Here is a 10,594-nt window from a genome sequence, read left to right as displayed (position 1 = left end):
ACAAAATAAGAAGCAGCGGGAAATCGCACGCTGAGAACACCGATAAACATACAGTGCAGCGCAACTCGAGAAATAATATTGAAACGTCCAAGAATTTAGAAGAAAAAAGAAACACTTAATCGTCGCGACGGCACATCACAGTCCCCGTAGGCGTCGAAGCCTCTACAATGAAATTATTTTTGAACAGCTCTGATAGCGTACACGCAACAATGGCTGCTTGTATACTGTCAAATGCTCATATTCTGCGGCCTAAAGCTCATGGCACGGCGCGAAAACGCGCGCGCGGTGATAGCGAAACAGTATCGCGGACAAGCATGCAGACGCGCAGTCGGTCGCTGCGAATCTGTGCGATCGCTGCATTGAGGCTTCATTCTATTACTCTCCATTTAGTTATAAAAACACTATAAGAACATATTTCACATAGTTTGCTCTCAGCGTTTACCTACCTTTCACGCAAGAAGCCGGTTCGGGAGACTCCATCGCGGTGACCGGGCGCAGTGGCGTTCACTGTACGTATACGGTAAAGAGACATAGCGTCTGTAAACAATTCTGTGCTTTCAGTTTGCCAGAGATTTTTGTTTAGACAGTAAAAAACATCTCTCGTTTCGAAAATACTTACAGAAATAGCCGGGAGAGCTCGCGCATGGTGTTTTCAGTGAGCGCTGACAGCAAAACCTATGAGGAGCGCGCCGCGTAATCCCTCATACTACGCCAGCGAGGCGCTTCCGATAGATGGCGACTCTATAACTCCTCGCCGCCAATAGTAACTCTATGGGTGAGACGGCTGGCCGCTCCCGCCGAAAACAGACGGAAGTGACTCCGACAGGCACTTCCGGCAGCGTCAGACGCGTGCGCGCCGCGTCAAAATCTAGCCGGTCCTGATCGGCGGCGGCGGGCGTTTTTCTCGACGCCGGGCGTCAAATCGGCGCCGTGAGCTGAAAATCGCCTCAAAAACGCTCCATGTATTCCGGGCTTAAGAGCGCGGCTTCTTGTTGGAACGCTAATGCATATTTCAGAAGATTTGAGGAACGAATATCTCAGAAATCACGCTAGTCTCGGAATTTCTGCTAAGAAAACATTAATTTAATAATTCGAGAGTATGATGTTGAATTTTCATCAAAGTGAATAATTCTACATGTTTATTATAGCGAAGCGTTTAAATAAGCTATATAGAAAGTCCTATTTGTCGTCTAAGTATTGTATACCTCTTCATGTATTGCACCTGAACTTGGCTTGCGTGATCCTGGCTTGCGTGATCTTTCATCGGTTATCTTCAAAAGAGTTTGTTGGAACCTGCCAAAAAGAAAGAAAAAACAAACAAAGAAGAAAACAAACACACAGCCAGCGCCGACTGCACAGGAATAGAAATAGCGCGCACTATTGTATTCATCAACGCGCAGTTGAAGTCGCTCACTGCGACTCCGTGTGATCGCTGCATTTATTTATTTTTATTTATTTATTAATTACTATTCAGTCAGCCATGGGCTCGGTTGTAGAGAGAGCTTGCAAAGCGAGTTTATGGCACGTCTTATCCTCTCGAAAATTGTTTCTTTCGCGCGAAATGCCGGTTCAGTGGACCAAGTTGCGGCATACGCATGCAGAAAACTGACCGTTTATTGTATTTTTCGAAGAAATAGCGCCTGTAAAGCGTTCTGTGGTTTCAGTTTGCCCAGGTCCGTTAATATAGCATTGAACAGCTTCCCTCATTTTAAAAGCGCTAACACAAATGCCCGGCAGAGCTCATCCGTGGTGTTTACAATGATCGCCTGAACCTAAGTATATGTGGCAGCTAAGCATACCACGCTAACGAGGCGCTTCCGGCAAATGGCACCACCGAATGCCATCGTCACCAATATGTATATGTATTCTTTTAATGAAAACTCAGTAACTGTGCCATGAGATGAGATAATGACTCCGGATATATTCAAGCTGATTCCGAGCCCCTATATTGGCTACCGCTGTAGAAAAACAAAAATTAACTTCAATAACGAGGGTTACTCATACTCCTGTCACACGGGCACCAGTGAACTGCATTTAACTCCTTCGTCCTTACGTCAAGAGAGTTGCACTCCGTGTCACACGGTCTCCTTTGCGCCAAGGAAGTTCAATGGAGATTTTGGCGAAGTGAGGTTCGGCAATGACCTACACGGCTGGATGGAGTACTCTCGTTCCAAAATAGCTACAGCGGCGAAAGAAAAAAAGACACGCTAATAAAATCGTCGTAACTGGCTCACTTACAAATTTTGGCATTACTATTTTTCGCCTTGGTTTATACGCCACGTAATGGGAATTTTTAATTTGTTTTTAAGGACATAGCGCCTATACCCTCTACGCTAATGCTTCGCCATGCCGCACGGGGAAATGTCGTCCCGCCATTTCTTTTGTTTATCCCCTTCGTCACTCATCTGGAAGTAGTTGAGCTCATCGCGAACACACGCCACACGCACGGTTACACAGCACAGAATCGCAACTCGAAGCGCACCGGTCGAACAACGTGGCCCACGCTATACCACGCATGAAAGCAAGAGTGCAGTGAGGCCAGCATCGCTTTCAACTTCGCTATGTTTGGAAGACAAGCCTTGCGGTAACATACAGCAAACTTTCTCGCTGTGATTTTGTTAGATTACACACAGCGCTTAAAAAAACTACCTTCAACAGCGACTGTATTTGTGAGCAGTTGCACGCGAAAGCGAGCGCATTCAGCGCTGTCTCTGTCCCATGTGGCGCTCGTCGAAAGCTCGCGTTTTGCCGTCTATCACGGTCGCAACTCCATTGTCGTCAATCTCCATCAGGGAGTTTCATGTCAACGGAGTTCGCGGATGCTCGTGTGACCAGGGTATCAGTCACCTAAGCAGGGTTGAGTGTCAATGGATGGAAGTCCATGCCTTCAGTTAAGTAATTCCGCGTCCCCAGTATTTTTCTCTTACTACCGCCAGCGTTCACAGCTTCTTGCTTAAGAACGCTATAGCTCAGAAGTTTCCATGACCTCGGACACGTTGGTTGCCAATACTGTATTCCATATTTTTGACGTGAAAGCGTCCAATGGCCCTTCGAACGAAAAAAAGAAACCGGCACATCCCACGCCCTGCGGGAATGGATGTTACGCTAAGCAGTGTGCAGGCAGCTTACCAAGTTAACGAAGCGACCATGAGAGCACCAATACGTAAGCGGCTGTTTCAGGACCTACATGACACGCATGTCGTGACATTCATGACATGACCAATCATTTATGTTCGTCATACACTCTTGTCATAATATACCAGTTTTGGTACACACCAAGTTAACGAAACAACCCTGACAGCACCAAGACACAGGTGGCTGTTTCATAGCCTACATGACACACATGCCATGATATTCATGTCATAACCGATTATTTATGGTAGTCATACAGTCTTGTCATATAATGCCAATTTTGGTATATACCAAGTTAACGAAACAACCATGAGAGCACCAAGACGTAGGCGGCTAGCTAGGTGCTCTCAAAGTGGCAAATATTCATCAAGAAATGTTTCGCATTTAAAAGCCGGTGTCACTCCACCGTAGCAGCAAAGCGGCACCTAAACTCGCATCGCCAGTGGCTGCGACGCCACGTCGCGAGCTACTCCTCGACGGAGCAGAGCGGGCGAAAGGGTAGACCTGCTGCTGCGATAGCGCACCAGGTGTTGCCTGAGGGGAGAGGGCATTGCCCCGACGCCACGTCACCTTCACTCTCACTTTCAGCACGAGCAGAGCCGTTGGCACAGCGGACGAAAAGGAACACCTGCTGTGGTGCTGGCGCGCCATGTGTTGGGTGACGGGAGAGGCCATCGCCGCGTCGGTTGCGTGCGGCGTCGGCACCGCACGCTGCTGCTGCTGCTTGCTGGTTCGGGCAGCACGTACCACCATGCCACATTACTTGGAGCGCAAAACTTGAAAGAACGACTCAGCGCCGTTCAGTTGGACGTAAATGCTTCCACATTCAGAACTTATAATTAGTGCTTAGGTGTCGTCGGATTTTCATAGGAGGTCGCCCCGGCAGTTTTGCTTCGGGACCTTTTTTGCTAACCTTTTTTTTTTTCATGCCCTTTGTGTAACCTGATATTGACCAAAATGAACCGCAGCAGTGGCCTAGTGGTAGAGCTTGCGTCTTGTGATCACTGGTCACACAAACAAACACACAAAAAACTCACTGATAATAAAAATAGGAACTCCGTTAGCTATAGGTACACCGAGGCTTGGCATATCCAGCACTACGCATGTGTTCAGGCCAGTTGCTTGCCACTGCTGGCAACATCTGTTACCACGCTTTAAACTGCACTTGCTGTTGTGTTCACATCGCGGTATGTCACACGTGTTGTGGTTATCGAGTGGCGGTGATAAACGAGCGAACACCAATGCGCATGTGTAACCGGATGCCACTCGTTTAAATGCACGTGCCCGCTACGATAATGTTGGAGTGTGTTTTGAGGCTGCCCGCTGGCGTGCCAGAATAAAGAACTCGAAAAAGCACGTCTCTGTTCGGAAGATACGTGTTCGTAGTCCCCTAAACCACCACATGCACCACCACATTGCCCGTATGCTAGAAATAAAACAAATCTGTTCGTAGCGAGATCTCCGGCACGTACATACTTCAAGCGTGTTGTTTCCCAATCATTTCGCCCCTCACTCCCGGCACAGGTGCGACTCGCCGACTAGCATCCTGTTCGAGGCTCTACGCCGAGGCGGCAGTGTTTGTTTTGCAGGAAATCTTCATCAGACCTACTGTGCCTCCATTTGTTTTTTTCTTGATAAGTTATAATGTCCCTTCAACATTGAAACGTTAAAACTAGTGTCTTCATGTGTCTGGAAAAAAAATGCGCAATAACTACCGGTTCCGTTCTTGCTAGTGCCCCAGGTTCCCGTTGACTACCGGGAAATGGGAATTAATGTTTGCTCAGTCCCTTGCTGTGTTCTGCGCCGGCGCGCCGTGCATCGTATCAACAAAGTGGTGTTCCCAGGAAGACCACAGATATTCTCGCTCTCAACGATGTGAATCCATGAGGTCCACCACAATCGAGGGAAGACCGTCCGGTAAGCACAGCGCTTGAATACACTTTGCAAAGCATACTGTGTCCTCACAATAACAGCTTTGCATGCATCGTTCCGCATTGTTTTACGTGATCGAATATATTACGCTCACATCTAAAGCCTTTAGCGGGGAACGTTGAGTTTCGCGTTAGAATAAGGCGCTGCAAACGTTAGGCCGCAATAGCATCCACACATGACCTCACTATCACGGGCGTCTGGCTGGCCAGCCGGTCGGTAGATCGGTCGGTCGGTCGTTCGGTCGATGCTTCGGTCGGTCGGTGTATAGCTAGAAACATTGGTAAATGTACTTTGCAGACGACATCCCCACAGACTATAAGTTATTCAGAGATTGCAAGATGGTAACATGACGTAGAGAAACTCTCTTTTGTATAAATGATGTTCATGTCGCAAGATTGCCTGCCACTGCATTCAGCATGGATGTTGTCACTGCATGACGAGCGTAAACTTTAATTTCAAATCAGCAAGATTTGAGTCCGGCGTCTTTTAGTGGGTCTGGGCACCCGCCGCGGACGCGGTTCCGAGACCTTGTCTCGAAGCGGCTTCCTCGGCTCGCTGGACGGCCCAGAGTTGTTCTGTCAGGTCAGAGCTGAGCAGTGCGGTCATCCAGCGTGACTGGAGGCTGGCGGTGGAAGAGACGGAGGGGTCGGCACTGCCCGACTTGTTTGTTAGGTCCCGACACTCCCATAGCATGTGATTTAGTGTGGCAACCTCGCCACACGATGTGCATCTGTTTGTAGTGTACATGTCTGGATACATGGCGTGCATGAGTCTGGGGTTTCTGTAAGAGTCTGTTTGTAATTGTCTGAAGTGTACTGCTTGCGTCCTGTCTAACATAGCGTGAGGGAATGGGTATATGCGTCTTTGTAATTGGTAGTGTGCCGTGATGTCGTGAAAAGTGGTCATACGATCCTCCCATGCCCAGACGTTTGCAGTACCCCGCGGGGGCTCTTCCTCCGATGCTGCTCGGTGAGTCAGGCCTCGAGCAACGCCGTGAGCCGCTTCGTTGGGGGTGCTCATTCCAGTGTGTGCCGGGATCCACAGCAAATGCCTTCGGGTATCAATGTCGGCCTCTCCCTGGTGTATGGGATGTCGCTGGAGTATCTGATATGCCTCTTGCGAGATGCGCCCATTTGCAAAATTGCGAATTGCTGTTTGCGAGTCACAGATCACGTATGTAGCTTTGGTTTGTGTGAGGGCCAGTGCTATGGCCGCTTCCTCTGCCGCTTCGGCATGTGCCGTGTTCACGGTGACGCTCGTGAGGTGGTTGCCTCGGTGGCTAGTAACTGCTGCCACGAAACTCTTCCTGTCTCGATAGCGGGCTGCGTCGGTGAAGACCGCATCCTTGTCGTTAGAGTAACTTTTGTTCATTTGTTGTGCCCTGGCTTTACGCCTCCCCGTGTGGTGTTGGGGGTGCATGTTGCGAGGCAATGGGGGTACGTATAGTTGCTCGCGTATGGGTCTTGGAATGTCTACTTTGACGCCATGTTGCGAGTGGTATGTGATGCCGAGATTTTCAAGCACGTGTCTGCCCGGGCGGGTCTTGGATAGGCGTTCAAGTTGGGACACTTGTTGCGCCTCCACGAGTTCTTCGAGCGTATTGTGTAGGCCTAGTTCTAAGAGCTTGGTGGTGCTGACTCCAGGCGCAAGTCCCAACGCACATTTGTACGCCTTGCGTATGAGCGCGTTGAGCTTGTTTTTTTCCGCAACCGTCCAGTTGTGAAACGCTGCCGTGTACCTTATCTGGGAAATGACGAAGGCTTGGATGAGTCGGATGACGCTGCCTTCGCGCATGCCCGCGTGTTTGTTGGTGATGCGTCGAATGAGCTGCATCGTGCTGGTGGCCTTTGCCGTTATCTTGCGAAGTGCTTCGCCATTGCCACCCTTATGCTCTATCATCATTCCTAGTACCCGGATTTTCTCTACTATCGGGATGGGTAGGCCATTTGATGCCGTTAATTGGATCTTTTGCTTTTCCTGGGGGGTGTAGCATTTAGGTGGGCGCCCCTTTCTGACTGGTCTATACAGCAGCAGTTCGGATTTTTCGGCCGAGCAGGCGAGTCCCGTGCCCACGAGGTAGTTTTCTACGCATTGGATGGCCTGTTGTAAACGTTGCTCGATCGCTCCGTCGCTGCCCGTTGTCGTCCAGATCGTAATATCATCCGCGTATAGCGTGTGATGCAGTCCTTCGATTTGAAACAGTTGGTCGGGCAACCCCAGCAGGACGAGGTTGAAGAGCATTGGCGAGATCACCGAGCCTTGCGGGGTGCCCGAGCTGCCGATGTTGATTTGCTCTGACTGTAGTTGCCCCACTCGCATGCGAGCGGTTCTTCCCGTGAGGAAGTCTCGGACGTAGTTGTACGTGCGCAGGCCGAGATTTAGATTGTCTATTTGTCGCAATATGGCATCGTGGCGAACGTTATCGAAGGCCCTCTTCAGGTCCAGCCCGAGGATGGCTTTCGTCGAACGCCCCGGATTGTCTATGATTTGGTGTTTTAGTTGCAGAAGGGCGTCTTGCGTGGAGAGATGTCTTCTGAACCCAATCATGGTGTGTGGAAATAAGTCGTTGTCCTCGAGGTAATCCGTGAGTCTATTGAGAAACGCGTGCTCCATTAACTTGCCCACGCAGGACGTGAGGGAGATGGGGCGCAGGTTTTCCAGCTGTAATTTCTTTCCGGGTTTCGGTATCAGTGTGATATTTGCTTCTTTCCATTGTCGGGGTAGCTTGCCGTGCGCCCAGCACTCATTAATGTATTTTGTTAGTTTCTCGATCGATCCGTAATCGAGATTGCGTAGTGCCCGATTGGGTATTCGATCGGGGCCAGGGGCCGACTTGGTGTTCAGCTTTACGAGGGCCGCCTGGATTTCGGCTACGGAGAATTCCTCGTCTAGGGTGGCGTTGCTTTCTCCTGAGTAGTCTGGATATATTTGCGGTGGCGTTTGGGATATGTAAAGGCGTTCCGTATCCCGTAGGAATTGTTCTTCCGTTCCCCCGTAAGCGTGTATGATTTTGTATATGCCTTGCATGTGTGTGGTCTTGGTGTTGGCGGGATCGATCAGGTACCGCAGTATCTGCCACGTGCGACGCGTGGTGAGTTGACCATCCATCTCCGCGCATTTCTCTTCCCATTGTTGATGTTGCAGGTTAAGCGCGTGCTTTTCTATTTCTTTGTTGAGCTGTGCTATCCGTTTACGCAGTCTCCTATTGTGTCTCTGTTGTTTCCATCGGTGCTGCAGGTTAGTTTTGGCTTCCCACATGTGCAGCAACCGGGAGTCTATTGTCTCGAGCCCAGCTGTCGACGGGATCGTTTGCGTCATGCGCTCGATATCCCACCGCAGTTGGTCGGTCCACTGTTCTATATCTGTGATGTCTTCCATCTGTTGCTCATCACGATGTTTGCGTAGCCGATTCCAGTTGGTGATCTTCATTTGACGACCGGCATTGTGTTCCTGCGGACCGCCTTCTGCTTCTATGGAAATAATGTAGTGATCGCTCCCCAAGTCTTGCATGGTGTTTGTCCAAGTGACTTTGCGTGTGTTGCGCGTGAAAGTAAGGTCCGGCGTCGTGTCAGTGCTTACGCTGTTGCCCTGCCTTGTTGGTGCCGCGGGGTCGGTGACCAGCTCGAGTCCGGCGTATTGCGCCGTTGCCCATAGATTGGTGCCTTTGGGGTGATCGTGCTTGTAACCCCACGCCGTGTGCGCTGCGTTAAAGTCCCCCCCAATGAACAGCTGTTGCCCCTTGGCGATGTCGATTGCCCGTTTGAAGAGGACATGGAAGCGGTGCTGGCGGCATCTGGGACTGCTGTAGACGTTGAGTACGAAGATGCTATTGCAGGTCTTGCGTGGTGGAATTAATTCTACGAGAACGTTTTCGATGTCTCTGATTTTGGTATCGTGTTCAATAACTGTGTGCGCTCGCTTGACCAGTGTGGTGACGTTTGGTTTCTCCGCCTTGCCTGTTATAGACTGGTACCCCGCGAGTTTGGCGGGACCATTCGTTTCCTGCAGTATGATGACGTCTGGGTGTTCGGGGATCGTTTTCAGGTATTGTTGGAAGTGCGCTCGTTTGTTTTGGTAACTTCTGCAGTTCCACTGCCATATCGTGTGTTTTTGTTTCGATGAGTGTCGGGCCATGCTTATATCTTGTTACATGTGTTGCGCCGCTTCCCTATGCGACGGTACGATCGTGCTGTTTGCGGCTTCTAATCTCGACAGTCTGAGGTGAACACTCTCCAGGCTCCGCTGGATGGTACGCGTGATGGACGCGATGATAGTTTCCTCGAGATTGCTGAAGCGAGCCTCGAGTGCATCTATTCGCGCGTCGCGTATCGCTGCGCGCGTGCGTTTGGGTCGTGTTGCCTCTGTAAGGGTGGGAGTGGGTCTTCGTTTGGTATCGGGGAACTCGACCTCGTCGTCCTCTATGGGTTCCTCTTCTGTTCCCTGCGTGGCCTGAGTGGTCTGTGAGGGAGCGGGCCTGCGTTTAGTGTCGGGGTATACGACTTCGTCGTCGTCTATTGGTTGTTCTTGAGTCTCATGCATGGCCTCTGTATCGGTACCGCTCTTCACGGCATGCTGGAGTTGTTGTATGAGGTCGTCTTTTTCGCGAATCTGTGTCTGCATGTGTTCTATTTGCTTCTGCAGCGCTTGTATCGCCTGTGTTAATTTAGTTACCTCCGTCTCTGTTTTAGCGGGTGCTTTGTCGCCAGCCTTCGTGGTTGGTGCTCGTTTTCCCGTGACCGCATCTGCCCAGCTCACCTTCTCGGTGGTTTCGGTGTCTCTTGTTGAGGTCCTTCTGGGGGTGCGGCTGCGAGACCGACGTTGCTGCTGCTGCTGCCGTGGGTTTGGGGTGCGGCTCCGGGACCGGGAGCGGCCTCGGCTGCGGGTCCTGGATCTCGAGCGTGGCTTGCCGGCGGGGCTGGTGGCTTTGGCGGCCGCCTCCGCTTCCTCGTTGGCCCTGTGTCGTTCCCATTGCCTCTTTGTCACGACGTAGGGGGTCTTGTACCTTGCGCGGCAGTTGCGATCCGCTGTCATGTGTGTTCCCCCGCACAGCTTGCAACGTGGGGAGCACTGGTGGTCGGGGCCTGGGTTGAGGGCGTCACAACCACGGCACACTTTGTCCTGAGGATTGGGGCACACGTCCATGCGGTGACCGAGTCTCCCGCAGCAGTGACACATGTCGACTTGCTTGCGATACAGGGTGCAGCGAAGTAGGGCGCCGCCGTACCTGACGTAGGAGGGCACTCGCGGTCCTTGAAAGGCCACTATGACCGTCTTGGTGTTACTGAGCCGTTTGGCTGCCAGGGCGTCGGGGTTGCGGGCGTGAACGATGTTTGTGTGAATGGACTTGGCGTCCTCCTCCAACGGGATTCCCCTGATGATTCCCTTCACCGTGTAGTCGGGGGCCGTCTCATAGGCACTGACCTCGTGGCGGCGATCACCGATGGTGATGGCTTCTAGTTGTCTGTACTTAGCGGCGTGAGTAGCGTGAGGTGTACTCACGACTATGATGTTTTGGCGGTTGTTGGTGCAC

The sequence above is a fragment of the Dermacentor albipictus genome, chromosome 1, assembly GCF_038994185.2.
Source record: "Dermacentor albipictus isolate Rhodes 1998 colony chromosome 1, USDA_Dalb.pri_finalv2, whole genome shotgun sequence".
In the NCBI taxonomy this organism is placed as follows: Eukaryota; Metazoa; Arthropoda; class Arachnida; order Ixodida; family Ixodidae; genus Dermacentor; species Dermacentor albipictus.
The sequence above is the reverse complement of the archived record's forward strand: the minus strand, read 5'-3'. Positions refer to the sequence as shown.